General features: G+C 37.3%; 1 long non-coding RNA gene across 2 annotated transcripts; it reads left to right on the top strand.

Annotated features, from left to right (window-relative positions):
- The first annotated feature begins 2,046 nt into the window (after positions 1-2,046).
- On the top strand, positions 2,047-5,329 carry LOC137467318 (uncharacterized). Of its 2 annotated transcripts, none has more exons than XR_010995490.1 (3): positions 2,047-2,104; positions 4,725-4,852; positions 5,176-5,329. It is a non-coding gene; the product is annotated as an uncharacterized lncRNA (long non-coding RNA). The 2 variants fall into 2 exon arrangements; XR_010995488.1 differs by having other exon boundaries at positions 2,071-2,143.
- The last annotated feature ends 651 nt before the right edge of the window (positions 5,330-5,980 follow it).

Here is a 5,980-nt window from a genome sequence, read left to right as displayed (position 1 = left end):
CTTTAAACAGATAGTTATTACTAAAATAGCATGTCTTTATTAATATGTTCCTAATTTTGTCATTTGAGCAGTATCATTTTGGGGTTAGTGTTATTATTTTTTTTTTTAATTATTGTCACCTTAATATTTTTTTATACTCTTTGAATCACTTTCATTCTTCTAAGACATTAAGGCTCTACTCAGTAGAGCCTGATCATCTAAGATAACCAAAGCTTCTTATTTTCCTCAGAATTCTGTTTCCATTATCATAAGAAATGAAATTATTTGCCTTGTCAGTAACAGTGAAATAAGAGTATGACATGGCCTACTTATGAATTATATATTTTACTGCCATGAAATTAGGAAAACCCAAAGAAAAGGTAGCTGTAACTTTTGCCCAAATCAGACACTTTTCATTCATATGGTACCACTGACAGCAAACAATCGCATGGCAAACTAAGCTTGGACCTTAACAGAAGGTTTGCATCAGGAGATCTGAAGCTTTTCTAGTTGAAAGAGTGCCTGCACGGCATTTTTAAATTCACTGCAATGATTTAAAGAAATTTGAAAAATGCCTTGGTAAATACACACTGCTGCATTACAAATGATGTCTGCAGTCTTAAATTGAACATTCTGAAAATTCATTCAATGGAAAAGCTCAAAGTTTTTGTTTCCACATGTGCATCTACAACACATACCCTCATCACAAAAATATATAACAGTAAGCACACTTTATTCATGTTTGGATGAAAAATCCCAGATATTTATTCCTGAGCATCAGCTCAAGCTTCCAAAATCTGAGTTCAAATAGAGTTTTGTCTGCCCCTTGAGGAAGGAGCAAACCTCGCTTTACAGATTTAACTCAACAGCTGTAACATCTTTAAAGGATGGGAGCCCTGCATGAAACAGGCAGCCGTGTGCCTCCTCATCCCACAAACTGAGCATCGAGTGAAGAACTGCGTGTCACTGCAGACTGGTTAGAATAGGTACAGTGTGTCACCTTTGCTCATACCCCTCAGAAATCAGATTTCAGCTGGAGGAACTTGTGCTGACAAAGTATCATGAACCAGTCGGCAGCTCTGGGGGTCTTCTCTGCTCCTTTTCCATCTTGTCTATGACTATCCTTGAAAGTAAAAGGCTGTTGAAAAGCCATTATGCCCAAAAAGGGGGATGGTTATTACCTTTCACGTTCCTTCCTCAGGCTATACTGCTTAACATTTCCGCTGTGGCTGTTTGGGAAAGTAGCACCATTTCCATCTGTTATACTTTCTTGCCCTCTGCTGGAGAAACTATCAACTGGATGTGCAGAACTAAACTTTTAAAACTGATTTCTCAATCAATTGTGAAAATAACTGATTTCTTTCACACAGTCTTTCAGCAAAATACTCATAAGAAATATTTAATTTCTTATTAAAATCATCTCATTCCTAACAATTGATCTTACTTCAGAATCAGACCAAGGCACTGAAAGTGACATCTTGTCCCCAAAATATACTTACTTCAATATACAAGGGGAAAGTTGATAAAAGTGAAGAACAAACACATATGAGAATGTTCAGGAATGAGTAACTTGATTGCATTTTTCAAAAACACAGATGAAATGCAGGTGCTGGTGTTAAATGGGAATACAGAGCAATAGTATTTTCTGCTTTAATGTAATGCATTTATGATGTTTAAAGTGAATAGGCGGGTAGCAGATTTAAATCCATTTTCAATAAATAACATACATATGTTTTCCTACTCACAATAAAAGAAGTTTTCTTAACAGGGACTAAAATGCCTCTCTGCTGTTACACCATTACTACATGGACATATTCAGGAGCATGTTCGGAACTTCTGAGAGAGAATTTAGCTTCTGGATATTATGTCTTCAAAACTTCAGGCTTCCAATTTTCTCCTAGTACTTACAGTTTCCCATGAATAGCAGTTGGAAAAGCAGTCAGGTTTATCAGCTGTATTGTCACCATTCTCCTTTTCATCAAAGAGCAGCTATGGTGGATTAAAAAATAATGTCACCATGTCACAAAGAAGGAAGGATAGCTCTTTGTTAAGTATGCTACTGGGAAGGACCTCTCTGGCGTTTACTGCCTCTTCAGGCCTTTCAGACAATCAGTAGTTCCCTCCTGTGAGCCATGAACCTTTGCAGAAAGTCTTTCTGTCATAAGTAACCTTCTGCTTTCTATTTAGTGACCTTAATCTTCAAGATGACAGGGTATTTCCATGTCATGGAGAGTTTCCCTTACACACACTTACCCAGCATGTAACAGGTCACATGAATAAGCATATCATATTAAGGAAAATAGAAAATTTCTTTTTTCAGTGAATAATCTCAAAGACCAGGTCTTTGCCTGATACTGCAAAAAGTAGAACTCTCTGCTTGGATAAAACAGATGGAAAATGGATGTGAGAAATACTCATGTTCCTCTTTTCAGCTGCTGCAGTCATGTTCAGTTTCAGATAGTCCTTTTACAGTGACTGATTTCAGTTATCATGCTATATTCTGCTTTAATATCCACAAGTTCCAAATAATGCTTCATAATGTGAACTAGATTTTTAAGGATTTTTTTAGGTAACTACCATATTTTTGCTAGCAGTACAGAGAGCATCTTCATTCCTGTTGCTGAGTATCTAATACCCTTAACCATAACCATAATATCTTTTTACTCACAGTAAGGGTCAAGTTCTTTTAACTTTTAAAAGCATTATAAGGGCTGGAAACTAAAAATAGATCTAGCAAAATTCAGTAAGTTTTCAGCAGACTATTAAAGGACTCCAGACTACAGACTAAGAAAAATTGATTCAAATGCATTTGTATAGATTTATATATCGGCATAATTTATAAATACCTCTATAGAAAGACACCAACCATGACATCTTCAGTGTCATTTTGCCAAAACAGTTGCAGAAATACATCTTCCTTTTGCCTAAATATTATTCAAATAAAACCCCAAAAACATCAGGGATAATATATTTGCAGTCTGGTATGGTTTAGGGAGTAATAATGGCATGCAGAGCTTTTCATTTCAAGAACATAAGTTCAGGTTCTGCCCAAGACACAAGAGGCCTGAAAGCTCTGTTGTGACTCCTCTAACCCATTTAAAATGAGTTCATTTTCAAAATCCAATTACTTTGCTTTTATTTTCCAAATCCAGGGAATATGTTCACATCACAAATAACATCAGCATAGAAGACAATCTTCTTAAAGTTTTTAGTAGAAAGGTCAATGATTTGATGGGATTAAAAAGCATATATCCTCATTTGAGTCAGGTTTTCCTTCTTTGTCAGGACACCAAGGCACAGAGGTTCTCTTGAGCAGTTTCTCCAGAATGGTCAACCTGTTACAGGGTCCCATTGCCTAAAGAATGGCAAATAAAAGCTCTCAGTGAAAGGTCAGGATTTGAATATTCAGATGATTTCAGAAAGAAGTCAGTGAGAAAAGGAACAAATGTAATTTTGAGCTAGAGCTCTGTCATATCAAACATGTCTTGCCATATCAAACAGAACTGCCACGTGGTCAATTGCTTTCTTTTTGTCGTACGTTGTGTGTATACAGTACTGTGGACATCTCAGAATGTGGGTAGGGGTTCCTTTGACTCATGTTAATGCAGTTTATACCAGGGGTAATCAAAAGGGATTTTATGGAGGAGAAGCTATGGTTCCCACAACTGTTACTTGATACCTCTCAACAGGAAAGAGGAGCAGAAGCCCTTGAAATCCACTTGAAAATTTTACCTCCATTTCTCATCTCTCATTTTGTGAAATAATATTGCACAAAGAAAAAATAGATTGGCCAGTTTACATATAAATTCTCCACATGAGAACACTCCAAATTCCAAAAAGGACTTTCTGCCAATACCAGCAATCACTACAGAGCAAAATATAGCACTCCAGAATCAGTCTCAACTGAAATTCAAGACTTTTGGTGTGTGACCATGCCATTAGTAATAATTTTTAGGTTGTTGTTTTTTTTTTTTGTTTTTTTTTTTTTTTTTTTTTTTTTTTTGTAAAAGTTCAGCTCATCAATCAGTTCTCTTCCTATAGTATTTTTTTTTTTTCACAAGCAATAACTGGATGGTGAATGTAATACATTTTTCAGAAGTAAAAAATGTTACATTCGCTTTGCTTCAATTTTCCCTATCCCATGGCAGAGGACAATTCACATTGTAATGCAGTCAGATCAGCAGTAGGCACCTGCAGCTATCCACGGATTTGAGCAGTGTGACTGATCTATATTTTTTTGATGTTTCTGGTTTTTCTTCAACAAGTGCATGGTCTTGACATTGATACTATTTGCCCCTGTACCAACCAGCAGCACCTTGTGAGTTTCCTGCACTTTCCTGTTCTCATTTTGGCAAATAAGCAGTATTTTCTTAGTGAGACAGGGTTTTTTCTCACAGTCTTACTCTATTTAGCAGGAATGGAAAACAGTGTTTCACAGGTGTTTTCCAAATTCCCACAAGGAGTTGTTTTATGATTTGTATGGTAATGATTTATGGGTATGTCTACAATATACGCAAAAAAAGAATAGTTGTAAACTACTTTATCTAACACAAGAGAGTAATAAAGATAAACTCAGTTTTAACGGAGATTTGACACTCTTTTTTAGGCATTACTCCAAGAGTTAACTGTCATTACTGACTTTAAACTGAAGTTTAAAGTCAAGTGAAGAGGGAACTTTGTCTTTCAATGCAAGGTACACTCAAATTCTCAGAACTATCCTTCCTTAATGCATTTTTTCCCTTAAGGTCAGATGGAAGAAAAGGGGAGAATCTGCCCGTTAAAAGCATATCACCAAATACAGATGGCCTGAAAACATCATCTGGGATTCACCTCCTCTTTGTGAGGACACTCTGCAGTACCAAGCACCTTTAAGGTATGAAAGGAGAATGCTTTTACGCACATTATACAATCAAGAACTCTAGATATCTTTTTTACCTTGAATCTTTAATATTTTCTCTAATTTTAGTTACTTCTAATGGACAAGTCATAAAGTCTGTCAAAATATGTTCTACAGAAAGTTGTCTTCTACAGATATTTTCCAGTGAAGGCCCTGCAGTCAACACACAGCAGCATTACCCAACATGCAATTTCAGGTTCTTCAGTGTAACTACTATCTTTTTCAATTAGTTTCACTATTGTCATCAAGAAACTGCAGCTTTGCATCCTTTCTGTTCTGTGGGATAGACAGACCATCAGGGACAGGATCAACTGGATCTGGAGCAATGAGTCAGGTTCTGAGGTGATGGATGTCCCACAGGCAGGGCAGAGCCCCCACTGAGAGAACACAGTCCCCAGCACCTGCACAGGATCAGGACAGCAAAGGTGAAGTGACCTGGATGAGGCTGGCAGTGAGTCAGATTTGAGGTCCATCCAGGGAATCTAGTCAATAAAATAGTACCACACAGAGGCACCTCCTGCCTCGCCTAATGCTCTACGACAGATGAGGAAACGCGGATTGTTTGAGCCCATGGGGGTTAGAAATATGCAATGTCTCTGCTTGCTACTGAAACAACATGTACACACTGAATTTGTAAAGGTCTGGGAAAGCCCACAATACAGTAAGGATGAGAGTTGGTGCTGGATAATGAAGAAGAAGACATGAATGTACCACCAGAAAAAAGAGCACAGCTTAAAGACTGGTATCTCACCGTAATCTGTCTAACACAAGAGTAAGCAATTTTCCAGAGGACCTATAATCACCTTTTAACCTTCAAATGCGAGAAATCCAGAACTGAGGAAGAAAGGGGATCACCAAGTATGAGGACACAGACTGACTCGGATTAGTCACTAAGAATGTTATGCCTTTCTAAGGATTTGAGTATCCATTTAAATTTTTTCTTCCATTCAGAAGCACACCAACTTTGTTCTCATTCCACTCTGATTTAAATTTGACCCTCAGCAGTGCAACCCTGATGTAAGATCCTTATCTGTGAAGTAAATGCAGCAGAACTGTGCCCACACAAGTTCTCAATCACTGTCTAATCCCAGCCTGCAGCAAATC

The sequence above is a fragment of the Anomalospiza imberbis genome, chromosome 2 (assembly GCF_031753505.1).
Source record: "Anomalospiza imberbis isolate Cuckoo-Finch-1a 21T00152 chromosome 2, ASM3175350v1, whole genome shotgun sequence".
Classification (NCBI taxonomy): Eukaryota; Metazoa; Chordata; class Aves; order Passeriformes; family Viduidae; genus Anomalospiza; species Anomalospiza imberbis.
This window is presented reverse-complemented; position numbering and strand designations above follow the sequence as displayed.